This window comes from Chiloscyllium punctatum, chromosome 7 (assembly GCF_047496795.1).
Source record: "Chiloscyllium punctatum isolate Juve2018m chromosome 7, sChiPun1.3, whole genome shotgun sequence".
In the NCBI taxonomy this organism is placed as follows: domain Eukaryota; kingdom Metazoa; phylum Chordata; class Chondrichthyes; order Orectolobiformes; family Hemiscylliidae; genus Chiloscyllium; species Chiloscyllium punctatum.
The window spans coordinates 9,577,736-9,600,486 of NC_092745.1; positions in this window are offsets into that span (position 1 = coordinate 9,577,736).

Below are 22,751 nucleotides of genomic sequence, written 5' to 3' on the forward strand. Positions count from 1 at the left end.
CGCTCTCTCGCCACTAGAGGGCAGCTGCTTCATTGTCCCTGATCAGTCAAAAATAAACTGGGGCCCTGTTTGGAGCTAACAGGCTCAATCTGTAGACACCCATAGAGAGACAGTATAGCTTTAGAAGTAGGGTACTGAGGGCACCAGTAATATAAAAATATCCCCTGTGATAAGAAAAGTACTTTTGTTTGTCTTCACAGTGTGCTGTTTTTTTCATTCTGTGAAACATGTAGACAATGTCTGTACTGAGTGGCACAAAGTATATTTCCTCCTCTAACCCCTTTCCAAAACACCCTCTCCATCTTGCTTTACTCCCTATTGACTCTTCTACAATTGTCCCTTTTCCCTCACTCCGTCCTGGTGCCAGAGGGATTGATGGCCGGAGTTCATGACCCCACAATGTGTGAAGGTTGATGTGAAGTGAGGCCAATGTGTTGGAGCTTGGGCTCCTGCCTTAGGCCCAGGTGTCGGGGCCTGTTCAACAATCTGCACATTGTCCTTTTTCTCTTTCTGACCGTACTGGAGTTTTCAAGCTGCAGTAACTAACTGGCGACAAGGTGTCCTGTCTAAAACGCGGTGGCACAGTGGTTAGTACTGCTGCCTCACAGTACGAGAGACCGGTGTTCAATTCCCGCCTCAGGTGACTGATTGTGTGGAGTTTGCACATTCTCCCTGTGTCTGCGTGGGTGTGCTCCAGTTTCCTCCCACAGTCCAAAGATGTGCAGGTCAGGGGAATTGGCCATGCTAAATTGCCTCAGGTGTTAGGTTAGGGGTATGGGTGGGTTGTGCTTCAGCGGGTCAGTGTAAACTTGTTGGGCCGAAGGGCCTGTTTCCACACTGTAATTAATCTAATCTAATCTCTGCTGTTGATTTATTCTCTCTCAGGAGCCAGCTCTGAATTCAGTGCCTGTTATCATTTTGTTAGAGTTCATATGTCAGCTGCTGCTACCTTGCCATGGAATTGGAAAAAAAAATCATCAATGCCTCTTGAGATTTAAATCATTTAACATTCCAATGATGTGAATACATCAGTGTTGTTTATGGCAGGGAGCATTTAACATCATTGTACTAGGTTTTAATCGATCTTCTTCGTGATAATACAGTTTGCAATGCTTCTCTCCCCTTACCTGTTATTCAGATGCTTGCAAACCTGTTATGATGAGGGCAGTGCGTCTTCAACACCGTGTGACGGAGTGGATGGGTGTTTGATTTCTCATCTTATTATCGTCCAGTTTCCAAAGAAACTGCTGTAGTCTTTGAAATGAGATTATCTATAATGTGTTTGGATTTTATTTTTGAAATGCCAATTTTCATAAACAATATCCTGTTCCATTTTTTATTTCTGTTTGTCAATGAATGTTCCCTGAGATACTGAGAGTTTATACAACACGCCATTTGCCTGTGACCCAGTTGTTGGCTGAAGCCTCTGGTTGTTCGGTGAGTCCAAGCCATTGTCTTGCTCTCTGCAGTTGTACCATCAACTTGGTTTCTCAGTGTGAGCCAGGAGACCACTGCGTGGTGACTTCCTGTTCTACTGTCAGGGTAAAGGCAAGTGGGAATTATTGAGAGTAATCCCATCATGAACATCAGAACATTCTGCTCAGCTGGAACTACATCCACTGACTAATTTCTCTGGCCACCATCGCAGTAAAACCAAATCTCTCCCTTTACCAGCACAAAGAGAAAGTGCCCGTCAGATTCCCTGGTGTGTGACGGTTTAGCCCAATAGGAGCAGCACTGGCAGATCATGCTGTATCAGCCTGGACAGAATCCTGGGCAAACTCCAAATGAAAATGTGATCTTCAATGGATCTGCTGCTACAGGAAATATGCAATTGGAATCCTTGTTACTGAGTTAACTCATCAAACCTAAATACAACTAAGAAAATATAAGCCAAATCAATTTCCCAAGTTCACAACACAACAAGAAAGTGGGGAACAGACAGATACTGTCCCCTGTCGTTAGGGAGCATTGCGTTTCCTATCCCCTCTCTCTCTGTGGGTTACAATTTTTACCATCCTTTCTGTGTGAGAATATGACTGTTCCTGTCTCCACTCTCTTGGGGACAGGGTGGGGGTGTCACATCCACCCAGTTTGTTCGTTCCATTTACTCTTCTGAAACGGGGAATCCCTGCTTCACTATGTGTGTGAGCCATGTGTGAAAGCCCTGCACAGCTCACTCTTCATCTCAATCAGATCACTGGGGTCGAAGGTTGGTCAGTACTATATGGACCCAGAACAATAACACCGACTGACTGGAGATAACCCAGATCAAGTCCCAATGAGACTGCTATTGACCTTCACCCTCAAAGCCTACTGAGGATGTAGTCATTAGTCCCAGTGTTGTCACAAAATAAGTTCTCCTAGAGATTCATGATCCATTCTAGATTTGACACAAGTGTGTGATGTTGTTGGATGACAGGTGGGAAGGCTTGGAGACAAAACATAAAAGGAGAGAGAATTATATTTCTATTACGCCATTTTTGAGCTTAGGATGTTGGAAAATGTTTTACAGCCAACTGAATATTTCCGAATTCCAGGCATTGTTGTGATGTGGGAATTGTGACAGCCTGGGCAAGTCAGATCATATGGCAGCACCACCCAGAGACTGGAGGCTGCTACTGCAGGCAGGGGACAAACAAGTTCTGCTGTGAGGGTAAAACACTAGAGCACACAAGGACATAAGAAATTAAAGCAGGAGGAGGACTCCAATGACTGTTCATCCTTTCTTAAATACAGGGACCAAAATTGCGCACAATACTTCAAATGCAGGCTCACTAACACCCTGTAAAGTTTCAACAAGATTTCTCTACTTTTTAATTCCAACCCCAGACAACAAAGGTAAAAAATCCATTTGCCTTCTCCATTCCTTGCTGCACCTGCACTAACTTTCAGTGTCCCATGCACAATACTACCCCAATCACTCTGTACTGCGCTTTGTTGGAGTCTCTCACTATATAAATACTAGTCAGCCTTTCGATTATTCTGAACAAAGTGCATGGTCTCACACTTTCTGACATTAAATTCCGTGCACTGTGTATGAGCGTTTCATTTCCAGTTTGGTCACATCTTTGTAATTGACAGTCTCAATGCATCTATCTGTAGCATATCCCATTCCCATTTGTTGATGGCCCTGACCCTGGATAATCTAACCCTTTCGTGCTGGTTGCATTGAATGCAGACAGAAAGGAGGTTGGAAGAACACAGCAAGCCAGGCAGCATCAGGCGGTGAAGAAGTTGACGTTTCGGATGTAACCCTTCTTCAGGAATGGGGGTGCGTGTAGGGAGAGCTGCAGATGAAGGGGGTGATGGGGGAATGGTGGAAAATGGGGAGAGATGAAGACAGGCAGAGGACACGACCTGGTTCATCAATGGAAGGAATGAATCTGTTTGGTGGCAGAGAGGAGTGAAAGAGATGGGAGGGGCTGAGGAGGGAGTCAGGGGATGGCAAGGGAGTGTATTTGAAATTGGAGAACACAGTGTTGAATCCTCTGGGCTGTAGGCTGCCCAAGTGGAAGATGAGATATTGTTCCTCCAATTTGCGGTTTGGTTCATTGTGGCAATGGAGGAGGCCAAGGATGGTCATGTTGGAAAGGGAGTGAGAAGGGGATTTCAAATGAGTGGTGACTGGGAGGTCTGGTCGGCCACTACAGGCCCAGATGAGATACATGACCAACCACTGCCTAAGTTTATGTTTGGTCTTCCCAATGTAGAGAAGATCACATCGGGGGCACTTGATGCAGTAAACTAGGTTGGAGGAGGGGCAGGTGAACCTCTGTCTCACATGGAAGGACTGTTTGGGGCCCTGAATGGAGGGGAGGGGGTGGTGTACCAGCAGGCTTTGCATCGTTTCCGTTTGCAGGAGAAGGTTCTTTGTGGGTCAGGAAGGATGGTGGAGAGAGTGGCGAAAACCAAGAATTGTCAAAGGGAATAGTCCTTGTGGAAGGCAGACAGGGGTAGCGTGAGGAAGACATTCTTGGTGGTGGGGTCTTGTTGGGGTTGGCGGAATAGGATGATGTGTTTGATACAGAGATTTGTTTGGGTGATAGGTGAGGACAATGGGGACTCTGTCTTTATTCTGTTTGGAAGGGGGTGGGTTTAGAGCAGTGGAACAGGAAATGGAGGGGTGCGATGGATGACAGAGGGAGCAAAAGCACGTTGTTTGAAATAGGTGGGCATCTGGAATACTTGGGAGTGCAATGTCTCATCATCCGAGCAGATAGAACAGAGGTGGAGGAATTGGAAGAATGGGATGGAGTTCTTCCAGGGTCCTGGGTGGGAGGAAGTATAGTCCGGGTAATAATGGGAGTCTGTGAGTTTGCAGTAAATGTCTATCTGAACACTGTCACCGAAGATGGGAATGGAGAGATCAGTAAAGAGGAGGGAGGTGTCCAAGATGGACCAAGTGAATTTGAGGGTGGGGTGGAAGTTGTGGACGAAGACGATGAACTGCTCCACTTCAGCCTGGGTGCAGGTCACTACACCAATGCAGTCATGAATGTAATGGTAGAAAAGCTGGGGCACAGTGCCTGTGCAGGCACTGAAGAGGGACTGTTCAACATAGCCAATAAAGGGGCAGGGGTAGCTGGGGCCCATCCAGGTACTCATAGCCACCCCCTGGATTTAGAGGAACTGGGAGGAGTTAAAGGAAAAGTTGTTGAGGGTTAGGACAAGTTCGGCCAGATGGAGGAGGGTATTGGTGGAGGGGGAGTGTTTGGATCTGTTGGAGAGAAAAAAGCAGAGGGCCAGGAGGCTGATCTTATTGGGTATGGACCTATATAAGGACTGTCCATAGTGAAGGTAAAGAGCTGGGGGCCTGGGGACTGGAGGTTAATGAAGAGATGGAGGGCATGGTTGGTGGAGCTGAAGTAGGTGGAAAGTGCCTGTACCAAAGAGGAGAGGATGGAGTTGAGGTAGGATGGGAGGGGTTCGGTGGGGCAGGCACATGTTGTGATGATTGGTTGGCCGGGGTAGTTGGGCTTGTGGATCTTCGGGAGCAGGTAGAACTGGGCATTGCAGCTCTGGAGGACGATGAGTTTGGAGGCAGTGGAGGGGAGATCACTGGAGGCAATGGGGGCACTGACAGTGCGAGTGATTTTGGCCTGATGTGTCACGGTGGGGTCATGGGCAAGGGGGAGGTAGAACGTGGTGTCAGAGAGTTGGGGTTTGGCCTCTGCGACATAGAGATCCGTTCCCCGGACTACCACCACCCCACCTTTGTCAGCGGGTTTGATGGTAAACGGGGTGTTGGTACAGAGAGAGCGGACTGCTGCACGTTCGGAGGTGGGGGGGTGGTTGGAGAGGATGAGGGGGGTGGAGATGTTGAGGTGGTTGATGTCACATCAGTGGTCAGCAATGAAGAGCTCTAGAGTGTGTACACATCTGGTGGTGGGGCGTGGGGGGGTGTGGCCAAGTGGAGGAGGAAGGGTGGATGTGGGAGAAGGGGTCCTCAGAGGGACGTTGGGAGCTTTTGTTAAAGAAGAAGACACGAAGGTAGAGGCGGCAGAAGAAGAACTCCACGTCCTGGTGGGTGCGGGATTTTTTGAGGTGGGGAACGAGTGTGAACCCTTTCCTCAGAATGGACCTTTTGGCCTTAGAGGGTTCGAGGTCGTGGGGGGATAGTAGATATGGGGCAAGGCTCGGGGTGGGGGACGAGGTTTTCAGGGGGGTCCACGATGGCTGAAGGAGGGGAGAGGGCAAGGGTGATGGGAATGGGAGAGGATGGGTGTGGGAGAGAAAGGAGATTGGGGCGGAATTGGTTAGTGGAGTGAGGTGGGGGAGTGGGAAGGTGGGGATGAGGTGAGGAGGGAGAAGTGGAGGGATAGGGTGCACTGTGGGGTTGTATGGGTGAGGAGGGAGAGTGAGTGTGCAGGCTGGCTGCAGATAGGCAGTAGGACACAGGGCTGACTCTGGGAAATGTAGACTAAGCCTTGGTTGCAGAGTGGGTGAGGCCAGAAGTGGAGGCAGAGGCTGGAGTGAAGTCAAGGCCAGTACGAGTGTTTTGACCCAGGTTAAATTCCAGCCTCAGGCAACTGTCTGTATGGAGTTTACACATTCTCCCCATGTCTGCGTAGGTTTCCTCTGGGTGCTCTGGTTTCCTCCCACAATCTAAAGACGTGCAGGTTAGGTGAATTGGCCATGCTAAGTTACCCATAGTGATCAGGGATGTGTAGGTCAGGTTCATTCATCAGAGTAATAAGATAGGGGAATGGGTCTTGGGTGGGTTACTCTTCCTAGGGTCAGTGTGGACATGTTGGGCCAAATGGCCTGTTTTCTCACAGTAGGGATTCTTTGACAGTCCATTCCAGATTCCCACCACCCGTTGAGTGTAAACGTTCTTCACCAAATCTCATTTGCGGTGTCCATAATGAAACCTTTCAAACCATTCATTTTGTCTAGTGTCGTTTAGCCCTTGAGCTCCTTGTACAATAAATGTTTTATTCTTTTTGATAAAATATGAGTTCTCTGACAGGGACAGTTAACTTTGTCCAATCAGGGAATCCTGGCTGACAGATAAAAAGGGGCGTGTCAGAAGGACTGATACTCTGGGACCTGACTCTGAATAATAACCTGCCAACCAATCCCCTCCTTCTGTCACCCTCAATCTCCCCATGCTTCCTCTTGTTTCCCCTTCGATCCAGCTTGTGCTGCCTTTGGGAGAGGTTGGCCTTCCCTCCATCACCCAGGGACGTGGTCATCATCCCAGAGCAGTCACACTTTTCACCTGAGGGTCATCACAGCTGGGGCAAGGGGAGAGAAGTTAGCACCTTCATGATGGTCATACCTGTCATTAATCCACCGCAACCTCTCTTGGGGCTGCAAGAATTCAATCTCCCTCACTCAGACAGCTCCCCTCCCTGGAAGGTAATATTGCTGCACCTTGTTTTGGGTTAATGAACCACTGAAATATGATTATGGGGAGCCAGCATTGGCTGGACATGCAGCCACGATTGACCCTGGATTCAGAAAGTCCCCTTGTAATTGGGCAACACATTAAGGAGCACAGTCGAGATTAGAGTCGTGCTAGAAAAGCACAGCAGGTCAGGCAGCATCTGAGGAACACGAAAACGGACATTTCTGCATTAGGGAGCACAGTGCCCACTGCCTCTGAAACCCCTCCCTTACTGTGAATACACTCTCAGTATTCATCTTTCTCAGCTGCCATCTGAATTTACTCTAAATTCTGTGTCCAAAGATCCTGCCCCTCCAGCTACCTGATGGAGAAGCAGTGCTCTGAACGCTTCTACTTTCAAATAAACCTGTTTGACTATCACCTGGTGTTGTTAATTTTTAACTTTGGTCATCTGAATGAGCTGCCATTTCAGACTGAATCAGTTGAACTGTTTTACATTCATGATTTGAGAAGATTAAAGCCTCATCTTCAATCCCCAGCACAAAGCCGATTCTCAATCCATCGCTCGGAGACAGAGACCTCAGAGAGACACCTACAGGCAGCACAGAGTAACACACTCACACTGAGATAGACACCGACAGACAGCATGAAGTTACACACGCACTCTCTGAGACAGGCAGCACTGAATAACATGGTAAAAACAATGACTACAGATGCTGGAAACAGATTCTGGATTAGTGGTGCTGGAAGAGCACAGCAGTTCAGACAGCATCCAAGGAGCTGTAAAATCGACGTTTTGGGCAAAAGCCCTTCATCAGGAATAAAGGCAGAGAGCCTGAAGCGTGGAGAGATAAGCTGGAGGAGGGTGGGGTTGGGGAGAAAGTAGCACAGAGTGCATTAGGTGAGTGGGGTAGGGGATGAATGTGATAGGTCAGGGAGGAGAGGGTGGATTGGATAGGTGGAAAAGGAGATAGGCAAGTAGGACAAGTCCGGACAAGTCATGGGGACAGTGCTGAGCTGAAAGTTTGGAACAAGGGTGAGGTGGGGGAAGGGGAAATGAGGAAGCTGTTGAAGTCCACATTGATAACCTGGGGTTGAAGTGTTCCGAGGCGGAAGATGAGGCATTCTTCCTCCAGGCGTCTGGTGGTGAGGGAGCGGCGGTGAATGAGGCTCAGGACCTCCATGTGGGAGGGGCAGTTGAAATGTTGGGCCGCGGGGCGGTGTGGTTGATTGGTGCGGGTGTCCTGGAGATGTTCCCTAAAGCGGTCTTCGAGGAGGCGTCCAGTCTCCCCAATGTAGAGGAGACCGCATCGGGAGCAACAGGTACAATAAATGATATTAGTGGATGTGCAGGTAAAACTTTGATGGATGTGGAAGGCTCCTTTAGGGCCTTGGACAGAGGTGAGGGAGGAGGTGTGGGCGCAGGTTTTACAGTTCCTGCGGTGACAGGGGAAAGTGCCAGGATTGGAGGGTGGGTTGTAGGGGGGCGTGGACGCGACCAGGTAGTCATGGAGGGAACGGTCTTTGCGGAAGGAGTAAAGGGGTGGGGAGGGAAATATATCCCTGGTGGTGGGGTCTTTTTGGAGTTGATGGAAATGTCGGCGGGTTTAGGCGAAGGTTTGTAGGGTGGAAGGTGAGCACCAGGGGCGTTCTGTCCTTGTTACGGTTGGAGGGGTCAGGTCTGAGGGCGGAGTTGCGGGTTGTGGACGAGATGCGTTGAAGGGCATCCTTAACCACGTGGGAAGGGAAATTGCGGTCTCCAAAGAAGGAGGCCATTTGGTGTGTTCTGTGGTGGAACTGGTCCTCCTGGGAGCAGATACGGTGGAGGCGGAGAATTGGGAATACGGGATGGCATTTTTGCAAGAGGTAGGGTGGGAAGAGGTGTAATCCAAGTAGCTGTGGGAGTCGGTGGGTCGTAAAAAGTGTCAGTGTCAAGTCGGTCGTCATTAATGGAGATGGAGAGGTCCAGGAAGGGGAGGAGGTGTCAGAGATGGTCCAGGTAAATTTAAGGTCAGGGTGGAATGTGTTGGTGAAGTTGATGAATTGCTCAACCTCCTCGCAGGAGCACGAGGTGGCGCCAATGTAATCATCAATGTAGCGGAGGAAGAGGTGGGGAGTGGTGCCAGTGTAATTACAGAAGATCTCCGTAGCCAACAAAGAGACAGGCATAGCTGGGGCCCATACGTGTGCCCATGGCTACCCCTTTAGTCTGGAGGAAGTGGGAGGATTCAAAGGAGAAATTGTTAAGGGTGAGGAAAAGTTCGGCCAAACGAATGAGAGTATCGGTTGAAAAGTACTGTTGGGGACGTCTGGAGAGGAAAAAACGGATGGCTTGGAGGCCCTGGTCATGGCGGGTGGAGGTGTAGAGGGATTGAATATCCGTGGTGAAGATGAGGCGTTGGGGGCCGGGGAAACGGAAGTCTTGGAGAAGTTGGAGGGGATGGGTGGTGTATCAAACGTATGTGGGGAGTTCCTGGACTAGGGGGGATAGGACAGTGTCGAGGTACGTCGAGATGAGTTCAGTGGGGCAGGTGCATGCTGAGACAATGGGTCAGCCAGGGTGGTCTGGCTTGTGGATCTTGGGAAGGAGGTAGAACCGGGCAGCGCAGGGTTCCCGGACTATGAGGTTGGAAGCTGTGGGTGGGAGAGCTCCTGAGGTGATGAGGTTCTTTATGGTATGCTCACACTCCATGCTTCGGAGAGGTCTCTCCGAATGTGGGTGCATTACTGAGCACTGCCTGTAGGTGTCTCTCTGAGTAACATATCCACACTGAGAGAGACACCTCCAGGCAGCATTAAGTTAAACACTCACACTCAGAGAGGCACACATTCGAGATGAGAGTGGTGCTGGAAAAGCACAGCAGTTCAGGCAGCATCCGAGGAGCAGGAAACTCGACATTTCGGGCAAAAGCCCTTCATCAGGAATAGAGCACTATTCCTGATTAAGGGCTTTTGCCCAAAACGTTGATTTTCCTGCTCCTCGGATGCTGCCTGATCTGCTGTGCTTTTCCAGCACCACTCTAATCTAGAATCTGGTTTCCAGCCTTTGCAGTCCTTGTTTTTACCTCAGAGAGGCACACGCCCGTAATGTCTGTGAATGGCCGAAGAATGTTTCAGGGGCTACCCAACATGCAGCAGAGATTGCACAGTTCGATCCCATCAGCTGGGCCAGGAGCAACAGAGTGAAGAGGGAATGTGTCAGATTGTACTTATGGAGTCCTAACAGCTTTCAGTTTCTGTTCTTTTTGGAATCTTGTAATCTACATAAATTCCTGACCAAAGGGATCATTTGAAAAGGATTAATGATTGAGGATTGTAATTGATTGACAGGCCAACCAGCCAATCTTTACGAAGACCTGCTGCAATGCAGCCAATCAACTGGGGGGCGGGAAAGGTCATCTATTTCAAAAGCACACAAAGACAGAGACTGAATCTTCATCTTTATTCCCTTTTCTACATTCACATTGAAAGAAAAAAACCTGCAATTAACAGCCCAGACAGAGGAAGATGCTCAAATTCACAGCCACAATGGAGCTTGAGGAAAACATTAGTGGAGGTTTGCTCAATAACATGAGAATCCTGTCCCTTTAAACAGTGACAAAATCTTAAATTGGAACTGACAGCTAAGCAGGAAGGAGATCTGGTTTACTGAAGCAGAGAATTCTGAGATTCACATTGTTTTGTACAGTTGACAGTCTTCAGCAACTTCAAGAGATTTTACTTGGCATACAGTCAATATTTCCCCATCAAACACTCCCAGGACAAGGTACAGCATGAGGTTTGACACAGTGTAAAGCTCCCTCGACACTGTTGCAATAACCTGCTTTAACATCCAAACCTCAGAAGTGTCTCTGAGCCGTCCTTAGAAGGAAGAGAGTTGAAATTCAGTGCTGACAATGACCTTTGTCCTGCCAGCTCAGCCCTGTTCTATTTAAAGTTGTGTCTCCTCTGTGGACTATCTCCAACAGTCCACACACAGTCTGATCTCCTGATGCTCTTGCTGAGGGGAGAGGGGAGGGTCACGTGGGTGAGGGCACAGAGGAAGCAAGCGTTGGACTCCCAGTCAGACCCAGAGAGGGTCAGCAGGCTGCTGACACTGTTGGTGCTGTCCGAAGCTCGCAGTTAGTTGCTGGTCTGAACCCCGTCCGAAATGACTGCACCATCCTTCTCCCAGTGCACCTCGAGCTCATCGGGATAGAAATGATTGGCAAGGCACACCAGGGTGGCAGTGCCCTTGGCATTGACCTGCTCCCGGGAGGGGGGCAGCAGGGTCAGCTTGAGCTGAGATTTCTCACGGCCTGAAAGACAAGAGAAACAATTTTAATCCCGGCCATTCGAAGGGAATTCAACCCTCACAATATTCACTGGCCATTCAATCTTTTAGAACATTTTTGGTCAATACAGAATAAACCCAACAGAAGAACAGACATTGTTCAAATTGATTCTTGGGATGTGAGTGTCACTGGCAGGGCCAGCATTTATTACCCATCCCTAACTGCCCCTGAGAGGGTGATGGTGAAGCAGCAGTGAAGGGACAGTTTTGGATCATCGTTTCTGGAATGAATGTTGGTATCTGGAAGAGCTATAAATGGGGGATCATTTCAGTGACAGTGCTCAGAATTCAGTGAGCTTGAGAGGAGGGATGGAAATGGAGAACCATGGAGCAAGTGTAAAAGTTTTCATTTTACTAAACTGTGTGGTGCTTTGGTAAAAGTGGATCGGAACCAACGATACGATGGGAAATCAGTGTCAAGGCAGTGGGAGCGAGACAGAGATTGTTCAGAATCTGTTCCCGCAAAGAGTAAGGGTGGGACTCCCAGATCTAGACTAAACGAACAAGAGGATTGGGGGTCATGTACTGACATGGATTAGGAACTGGTTGGCAGACAGGACAGAAAGAAGGAGTCTTTTTCTTAATGTCAGGTAATTACAACTTAGGGTACCACAGGGGTCAGACTTTGGTTATTCATAAATTATGATAATAGAATCATCGAGTCAGAGAGACCCAAAAGGCCCATCAGCCCATTGTGTCCATACTGGTCTTAAAACAACAACCCAATAATTGTCATCCATTTTTCCAGCAAAAGTGAATTAGATGCGGTATGTATTTGAGAAGGAATTAGATATAGTTCTTAGGATTAAAGGGATCAAAGAATGTGGGGAGAAAGCAGGAACAGCGGACTGTGTTGGATGATCAACCATGATCATATTGAATGGTGGAGCAGGCTTGAAGGGCCGAATGGCCGACTGCTGTTCCTGTGTTTGATGTTTCTGTTTCTCAGATAATGAAGGGATGTCTCATCATTTTGCAGCTGGAAGTCAAATGTTTGTGGAGGTGGAAGATGTGGCCATGGTGATTAGTGTAGGTCAGTAAGGTGTTAAGAAGACACATGGGATAAACTGTTCTTCATTTTCCCTTGATGGAATGAGGGCATTACTGGATTGGCAGCATTTATTGCCCATCCCTAATCACCCAGAGGGCAGTTTAGAGTCAAACACATTACTGTGGGTCTGGGGTCACACGGTAAGGATGGCAGTTTCCTTCCCTAAAGGACATTAGGGAATCAGATGGCTTTTTCCTGGCAATCAAAGATGGTTTCATGGTCGTCATTAGAATCTTAATTCCTGATTTTTTAAAATTGAATTTGAATGCAACCAACTGCTGGATTCTAACGCTGGTCCCCAGAACATTCATCTGGATCTCTGGATTAACAGCTCAGCAATAACACCATTAGACCATCACCTCCCTTATCCCATTATTGGTTGACTGTGAACGCAAGGAGTTTGTTTATTCTGGAACTGTATAAAACCCCAGTTAGAGCACAGTGAGGGAACATTTTACGGTTCTGGTCGCCACATTACAGGAAGGATGGGATTCCATTAGAGATGGGGACAGACGAGGAGTTTGTCTGGAATGGGGACTTTCAGCTTTGAGGAATGATTGGATTGGCTGGGAGTGTTTTCGTTGGAACAGAGGAGGCAGAGGGGATATTTGATTGTGGTGTATAAAATGATGAGAGACCTGGATAGATTGGATAGGAAGGACTGATTTCCATCAGCACAGAGGGCAATAACCATGGGGAGAGATTGAAATCAGTTGGGGGCAGGGTTAGAGGGGAGTTGAGGGTATTTGTTTTCACCCAGAGGCTGGGATATGGGACTCACTGTCTGAAAGAGTGGGAGAGGCAGAAACCCTCATCATATTGAAAAAAACATTTGGATATTCAATTCAAACAGTGAAACCTCCAGAGTTATGGAGCAAGAGCTGGAAAGTGGGATGGAGCTCGATACCTCTTTAACAAATCTCCGATCACCCACAGATCAGGAGAACTTTAGCCAATAAAATTGGAACAGACATGGATCCACACACTTCAGGAAAGAGTCACATTGGGTGTCTGTGTAGAAGGTTCTAGATTCTATTTCAAAACTAGCTGCACACTGCTGGGCTGAGGGTCATGGGTGAGGCTGCACTGAGTCTTCCTATTACAGAGACAGACAGGGTCACTGCTCCTAATGACCGCATGACACCTGGAAAGTGAGTGTGCGCAGACGATGGGTGAGGGTCTGGATCAGGAGACTCCAGCCTTAAAGAAACACTTAGATTTGTGTAGTTCCTGTTCCCAACTCAGGATGTCCCAACAGATCTTTCCACCAGACTGTGCACAGCGAGATCCCAAACAACACGTGATAATTAGCAGAGAAATACATTTTTAGTGATTTCGATTGGGGGATAAATATTGACCAGGGACACCACGGGGAACTGCCTGCTCCTCATCCAATAGTGCCATGGAATGGCATCTTTCACAACTGAAAGACCCCCAGTTCATCCAAAAAAAGAATAGTTCCTTGAAGATGAAATTGCAGATCGGTGGGGGAACGGGTTTGCTTTCCTTTATTGGGCAGTGAATTGAGTATTGGAGTTGGGAGCTGTTGCGGCTGGACAGGACGTTGGTTCGGGCACTTTTGGAATACTGTGTGCAATTCTGGTCACCTTGCTACAGGAAAAATGTTGTGAACCTTAAAATGGTTCATAAAAGATTTACAAGGATGCTGCCAAGGTTGCAGGGTTTGAGCTATCGGGAGAGGCTGAATAGGCTGAGGCTGTTTTCCCTGGATCATTGCAGGTTGATGGGTGACGGTATAGAGGTTTATAAAATCATGAGGGGCATAGATAAGGTGAATAGAGAAGATCTTTTCTCCAGAGTGGGGGAGTCCTGGACTGGAGGGCATAGGTTGAAGGTGACAGGGGAAAGATTTAAAAAGGACCTAAGGGGCAACGTTTTCATTCAGAGGATGTTAAATGTATGGAATGAGCTGCCAGAAGTGAGAAGACTGGTACAATTACAACACTTAAAAGGCAGGGGTATATTAATAGGAAGAGATTAGAGGGATATGGGCCAAATGCTGACAAATGGAGCAAGATTAATTTAGGATATCTGGTCATCATGGAAGAGTTGGACCAAAGGGTCTGTTTCTTTGCTGTACATCTCTGACTCTAATTGTATTTCGATTCAGCCCTTAAAACTTCAGGATCTCCCAAAGACAGTGTTGTTTGACAAACAGTCACTGTTTCAATGTCAGTAATGTGGCAGCCAGTTTCTATACAGCAAGATCCCACTAGAAGCAATGAGATCAAAGAGCAATAATGGCGTTGGGTCAAGGATAAATATTGTCCTGAACTCTACCCAAAGTGAAAGTAATTTGGTTCATTTGGATGGAAAATGAGAAAATGGAAGGTGAAGGAGAAGGTAGGATTGCTGATATGAGATGGGATTGATTGTGACCAGAAAATAAAAGGAAGGGACGGAATTTTTGAAAACCAAAGGAAGTATAAAAGTGCAGGGAAAATCAATAGTGGAACAAACTTCAAGAGTTTGTATCTAAATGCATGATGCATTCCAAGTAAGGTAGACAAAGTGATGCCACAAATTGAGGTAAATTGAGTTTCCAAGGAATTTAAACTCGTTAAAGTGGAGGAGGGCTCAGGAGAGGTTATTCAAGTTTCAAAAACACATAATAGGACAGAGAGTACAGAAAGGATCAGGAATCGAACAAAAGCACAGCAGAAAGAGGACAACAATGATGGGAAGGACGGCAGTCAATGCAGGACTGAGGGTGGTGTACTTAAAACACACAGTATACACAATGGGCTTGTAGTGCAGATTGAAATTGGCATGTACGATGTTGTGGGTATGACAGAGACCTGGCTGTAAGGGGATCCGGGCGGGGAGCTAAATATCTATGGATACATGTCCTATCAAAAGGGCAGGCGGATGGGCAGAGTGGCCTTGTTAGTATGAAATGAAAGTAAATCAATAGCAATAAGTGATATAGAGTCAGAAAGCGTAGAATGTTTGTGGGTAGAGTTGAGGAACCGCAAGAAATGGAGAATCTGATGTAAGTTATGTTCAGGTCTCCAAGCCGTAATCAGGGTGTGGGGAAGGAAATCAAACAGGAGACAGGAAAGCCATAAACAAAATGTCAGGGCAGACTTCAATGGATAGGTGGACTGGTTAGCCCGTCTCATGGATTGTCTATGAGATGGTTTTTGGAGTAGCTTGTGGTTGAGGCATTATGGAAGCGGCAGTTCTGGATTGAGTGATGTGGAATGAGGCAAACTTGGTTAATGAGCTGAAGGTGAAAGTATCCCTCTGGATAAGTGACCATAAAATGATCGAATTCCCCCTGTAGTTTGAGAGGGAGAAGCTGCAATCAGATGGAACAGGATTTCAGTTGAGTAAAGGGAACTACAAAGACATGAGGAAGGAGCTGGCCAGAGTTGGTTGGAAGGGGAGCCGAGCAGGTAATATGGTGGGGCAGCAAACAGCAGAGTTTCTGGGGATTATTCAGGAAGCAGAGTAGGAATTCATCCCAAAAAAGAAGAAACATACGCAGGGGAGGACAAGGCAACCATGGCTGATTAGGGAGGTCAAGGACAGCAGAAAAGCAAAAAAAAAGCATCTAATGTGATGGAGAATAGTAGGAGGCCAGAGGATTAGGAAACCTTTCTAAACCTGTAGAGGATAGCTGAAAATGCATTGATGCTGAAGAGGTGAAATGTGGGGCTAAGCTGGCCAGTAATATAAAAGAAGTTTTCAAGAATTTTATCAGATATATAAAAAGGAAGATGGAGTCAAAAATAGACATTGGATAACTGGGAATTGAGGCTGAAGGAAGAATTATGGGAAATAAAGGAATAGTAGAGGAATTGAATAGATACTTTGCATCAGTCTGAATCATGGAAAACACCAGCAGTGTCCCAGTCCTTCAAGACTGTTAGGGGTCGGAGGTGAGTGTAGTGGCCATCACTAAGGAGGAGGTAAAGGGGAAGCTGAAAGGTCTGAATGTGGATAACTCACCCAGACTGGATGAACTATACGTCTGTGTTCTGAAGGAGGTCGCTGAGGACATTGTGAAGGCTTTTTTCCCTCACTTGTGATTCCACACTTTCAGGAATGAATGAAGTCGGGGTGTCAAAGTTGTTTGGGGAGGAATTTGATGGGGCAAGGGACTGGAAAATGGCTCACAGAACACCCCTGTTTTAGAAGGGAGGGAGGGAGAAGTTTGGAAATTATAGGCCGATTAGCCTGGACTCAGTCGTTGGTATGGTTTTCGACTTCAATTTAAGGGTGAAATTGCAGCGGACTTGAAAGTACAATGAGAAAATAGGGCTGAATCAACATGGCTTCATCAAGGGGACATCATGCCTGGCAAATCGGTTAGAATTCTTTGAGGAGGCAATGAGCCAGTCCGACAAAGAACAGTCCAAGGAAGTAATCTATTTGGATTTCCAGAAGGCCTTTGATATCAGGTAAGAGATCATTGTATTAGGGTAAGGTACTTGCATGGACTGAGAACTGGCAGGTTGGCATAAAGCAAAGAGTGAGAAAAAATGGCAGGTGGTGACCAGTGTAGTTCTGCATGTGTCAATGTTGGGACCATAACTATTCACGTTATACATGAAAAATCTGGATGAAGCAAGTGAAGACACTGTTGCAACGTTTGCAGATGACATGAGATAGTTGGAGGGACAGGTAGTGTTGAGGAAGTGGGAAGGCTGAAAAGGTCCTGGATAGGCTCAGAGAGTGGACAATGATAGAATACTATGTGTGACAGTGTGAGGGTATTCACTTTGGGAGGAAGAAGAGATGGAAAGACTGTTTTCTAAATGAGGAAAACCTTTGGAAATCTAAAGCACCAATCTCATTCAGGATTCTCTGAAGGTTAACAGGCAGGTCCAGTTTGTGCTTGGGAAGGTAAATGAAATGTCAGCATTCATTTCAAAAGGGCCAGAATACAAGGGCAGAGATGTACTGCTGAGGCTGAGTAAGGCTCTGGTCAGACTGCATTTGGAATATTGTGAGCAGATTTGGGATCCATGTTCTAAGAAATGAAATGTTGGCTTTGGAGGTGTCCAAGGGATGAAGGGCTTGTCATATGAGGCATGGTTGAGGACTCTGTGTCTGTACTCGATGGAGTTTCGAAGGATGAGTAGGGAGTTTATTGAAAGTTACAGAATCCTGATCGGCCTGGATAGAGTGGATGCGGAGAAGATGATTCCAAAAACAGGAAAGACGAGGTAATCAAGGCACAGCATCAGAATGAAGGACGGCCCCTTTCGAGCTGAGATGAGGAGGAATTTCTTCAGCCAGAGGGTGTGAATCTGTGGAACACATTGCTACAGAGGCCAGTGGAGGCCAAGTCATTGGGTGTATTTAAGACAGAGATAGATAGGTTTGTGATTGTTACGGGGATCAAATGTTGCTTTGGAGTAGGCAGGAGAATGGGGGTGACAAGCATATCTGCCAAGATCAAATGGCAGAGCAGATTCAATGGGCTGAATGGCTGATTTCTGCTCCTATTTCTTAAAGTCTTCTGGAGAGATTTCCCAAAACCCTGGAACACTGAACCCACTGGACTGTGAGCCCTGCTGGAGCTGTTTATCATCAGATCATTAGGAGTAAGTGAGGACTGCAGATGCTGGAGATCAGAGCTCAACAATATGTTGTTGGAAAAGCGCAGCAGGTCAGGCAGCATCCAAGGATCAGAAGAATCGATGTTTCTGACATGAGCCCTGAAGAAGGGCTCATGCCTGAAACGTCGATTCTCCTGCTTCTTGGATGCTGCCTGACCTGCTGCGCTTTTCCAGCAACACATTTTTCAGCAATCATCAGATCATTGTCAAGAGACAACCAAAGAGTGGAGAAAATGTGCATCTCCATCGGAATTTCAGGATATTTCGCAGTTCCTGGAATACCTTGAGTACAGGAAGTGTGCTCAGTGACAACAGTTGGAACTCTGGGTTTCGGAGCTTGAGCAGCAGCTGGTGTCAGTGCGGAGAGTCCGTGAGGCTGAGAGCTCCTTGGAGAGCACGTTTCTAGATGTGATCACTCTGCAGCTTCAGAGTATGCAGGGGCAGAGGGAATGGGGGAGCAGCAGACAGTCCAAAAGGACCAGGCAGCTAGTACAGGAATCCCCTGAGTGCATCCCAGTGTCCAACCAGGATTCAGTTCATAATCCTGATGAGAATGATGGTTCATCTGGGGAGTGCAGCCAGAGCCAAGTCCCTGGCATCACGGGTGGCTCAGCTGTACAGGGGGCACAAGGAAGAATGGAAGAGCGATAGTGAGAGGGGATTTGAGAGTGAGTGCATCGATAGGTGTTGGTGCAGCTGCAGATGGGAATCCAGGGTGGTGTGTTGTCTCCCTGGTGCCAGGGTCAAGGATGTCACTGAGCGACTGCAGAGCACCCTGAGGGGAGAGGGGAACAGGCAGCAGTCGTGGTCCACATCGGTCCCAGTGACAGCGGGAGGAAAGGGATGTGGTCCTCCAGTCAGAATTTAGGGAGCTCGGGAGAAAGTTCGGAGCAGGAAGTAAAAGGTAGGAATCTTCAGATTACTCCCAGTACCCCAAGCAAGTGAGAAGAGGAACAGGAGGGTAACACAGCTGACTGTGGGGCTGGGGAGAGGGTCCAGGAGGGAAGGCTTTAGATTCTTGGGACATTGGGAGTGGGTCTGGGGGAGATGGGACCTGGACGGACCAGACAGTGTTGCTCCTGAACAGAGCTGGGACTGAGTTCCTTTGGGGTGATTTACTGGTGCTGTTGGAGAGGGTTTCAACTAACTTGGCTGGGCTGTGGGAACCAGGGGGAATATTAGAGAGGAACACCAAGGTACACAGAATCCTCACCACCCAATGGGAAGAATGTGGAGAAATACAAATTCAAGGAATTTACAGAGACTTGCAAATAGGATAGAATCGCTATAAATGGGGTGACGGGGTCTTTAATTTCTGAACATAGACTGGGGTAGTAGCAATGTAACAGGCAGTGAGGGGCCAGAATTGCGAGACTGTGTTCAGGTGAATTTTCAGGTGGCATCGTGGCCAGTGGAGAAGGCTGTCTAAGAGTACAATTGGATCTTGACCAACTGGGCCAGTAAGCTGAGGAGTGGCAGATGGAGTTTAATTCAGATAAATGTGAGTGCTGTATTTTGGTAAGACACAGGAGATGGGTAAGATCCTAAACAAATATTTCAGGTCAGTATTTATTGGGAGAAGGACATGAAAGCGAGGGAATTTGGAAAAATAGTGATGTTTTTAAAAGGTCCACAATACAAATGAGGAGATGTGAAAGGTCTTAAAACATATAAAAGTAGGTAAATCCGTAGGACCTGATCAGGTGTATCCCAGAACATTGTGGGAAACTAGGGAAGAGATTGCTGGGCCGCTTGCTGAGATATGTTTATCATCAACAGCTATAGGTAAGGTGTTGGAAAACCAGAGAGGTTGGCTGATGTTGTATCATTATTTCAGAAAGGCTGTAAGGAAAAGCCAAGGAACGATGGAGCACTGAGCCTGCTGTCAGTGCTGGGTAAGATATTGGAGTTACATCCATTTAGATAATCAATGTGATTTTGTGCATGGGAAATTGTGTCTCCCTGATTTGATTGAGGAGGTGACAAAGGAGATTGATGAAGGCAGAACAGTGGACACTGTCCGCATGGACTTCAGTGAAGTCACAAGGATCCATATGACAGAATGGTAAGTAAGGTTAGACCACATGGGATCCAGGGGAGCTAGCCGTTTGGGTAAAAAAAAGCTTGAAGATAGGAGAGAGAGAGTGGCGGTAAAGGGTTGATTTTCAGATTGGGGAGATCTGTGAATAGCTGTGTGTCGTAAGGATTGTTGCTGGGTCCACTGCTTTTGGTCATTTAAATAAATGATTTCACTGTGAATATAGGAGTTAACATAAGTTTGCAAATGATATCAAAATTGGAGGGACAGTGAATAGTGAAGGAGATTATCTCAGGTCCAGAGGGACCTTGATCAGATGGGGCAATGGACAGAGGAGTGGGAAATGGAGTTCAGTTTAGATAAATGTGAGATGTTGCATTTTGGAAAGGCAAACCAGGGCAGGAGTTATACAGTTAATGGTAGGGCCCTGTGGAGTGTTGCTGAAAAAAGAGACCGAGAGGGTGAAGGTGAAGATGCAGGTGAAGTTGAGGGTACTGTGCATTATTCCTTAAAACTGTATTACAGAGAGACAGGGTGATGAAGAAGGTGATGGGAACGTTTGCCTTTAGTGGTCACTCTATTGAGTATAGGAGTTGGGACATCATGTTGCAGCTGTACAGGAGATTAGTGAGGCCACTTTGGGAATTATGTGAAAAACTCTGATCATTCTGTGATAGGAAGGATATTGTTAAACTTTAAGAAGGTGCAGGAAAAGATTTACAAAGATTTTGCTCGGAATTGGAGGGTGGGATAGGGAGAGGGGGATGAATAAACTGGTGTAATTTTCCTTGCAGCATCAGAGGCTGAGAAATTTATAATGAGGGACATAGCTAATGTGACTATTTCAGGAAGCATGTGAATGTTTTGTAGAGATGACAAATTATATTCCTAAAGATCATTCCAGGGATGAGGAACATCAGTTATGAAGATCTACTGGAGAATTTGGGACTGTCTTCTTTGATGAAGACTGAAAGGAAATTTGTTCGTGGAATTAAAACCAGCAGGGGCCTGGACAGAGTAAATAGGGAGAAAATGTTCCCAATTAAGAAAGGATTGAGACCGAGAGACCACAGATTGAAAGTAATTGGGAAAAGCAACAAAGTGAGATGAGGAAAAACATTTTCGGCCAGTGAGTGGTTAAGGTGTGGAATGCACTGCCTGAGAGTGTGATGGAGGCAGCTTCAATTGAAACATTCCGAAGGGAATGAGAATGTTATTTGAAAAGGAACAATGTGCAGGGTGACAGGGAGAAGGCAGGAGAATGACACTCAGTGAATTGCTCATTGAGATAGCCAGTACAGACAGGATGGGCAGAATGTCCTCCTTGTGCACTGTAACAATTCTGTGATTGTGTGATTGAGCAGAGTTAAAGCTGGGGGAGGTGGGAGCTCGGTGTCTCACTGTGCTGCTGCTGCTGCTGCTGAGGTCAGTGAGATCAGAGACTGGGACAGGGAGCCAGAGCTCACATCAAACTCTGCCCGTGTCTGTCACACTGAGACTGACAGGAGGCTACTCACTGATTTCACTCCATGCTGCAGGAATGGGACCACAGGCTGAAAATGGACAGAGCTCCTCCACACGGTGAGTAAAACTGACTGACTTATATCTTGCTGCTTAAAGGGGGCAATGGAACTGAAGAAATACAGGTGTACACCCTGTTAGACACAGTGCTCCTCAATCAACCATTCCATTCACTGCAGCTTCTCACTAACACCTTCAACAATTCAGCATTTGTGTTTTAGAAATTGTGTTTCAGTATTGACAGGGTTAATAACGGAGTATTGAGGTGATATCCTTATTCTGAACATTATTGATTGTCAGGGTACAACTGGTCCCTGATCCACTGCCAGTGAATCCGCCGGAGTCTCTTGTGAATCGTGTTGCTGCACTGTAGATCAGGAGAGAGACCTTCTCGCTGCTGGTACCAAGCAAGGTAGCTGCTAATGCTTTGACTGGCCATACAGGTGATGGTTGCGATCTGGCCCAGTCCCACTGACAGCACCGGGGGAGACTGGGTCATGATGATGTCCCCATTGATACCTGAGTGGTCAGAGAGAAACACAATGAAATCAGAACTGTCACAGGAAGAGCCTGTCAAATGAGAGATTGTTGGAGACACTGAGCGTTCCTCTGGTTTCAGCATTTTCCCTTCAATCACAAGTCAGTGGAATTCGACTGAAATGGAGAGCAGCTCACAATTCAAGGTGGAAGGAGAGAGATTTGTGCCTGCGACACAGAATGCCAGGGGCCAGATCAGCTGGATGTGTGAAATCATGGTGTGTGCTCCTGTCCCTGTGCCTGGTTCCTGATAAACTCTCCCTTCACTGGGCTCTGCTTTATAAAGCTGCAGCCTGTGAGAGTCTGACTGGGTGTTCCTCAGTATGTAAATGGCATCAGGCAGAGAGAGCCATATCAGCCCAGCACACTTCCTCTTTTGTCTGTCTCTCTCTCTCTGTCTCAGAGTCATTGATGTGAACAGCAGTGAATGAGGCCATTTGGCCCATTGTGTCTGTGCTGGTAAACAGCGATGTGATCTCACTAATCCCATCCTCCAGCTCTTGGCCCATTACCCTGGAGCCTACAGCAACACAAGGGAATATCTAAACACTGCTCCAATGTCACGAAAGTTTGTGACTCAACCAGCCTTTCAGGCAGTGAATTCCAGACTCCCACCACCCTCTGGGTGAAAACATTTCTCCTCAACTCTCATCTCACTCTCCAACTCGAAAGGGCCTGGGCTCACTCAAATTTAGAAGGGTGAGAGAGGATCTGATTGAAACATATAAAATTCTAACAGGGCTGGGCAGGGAGGAGGTTTCATCTGGTTGGGGAGTCTGGAACCAGGGGACACAGTCTCCGGGGGATACAGGGTAGATCATTTAGCG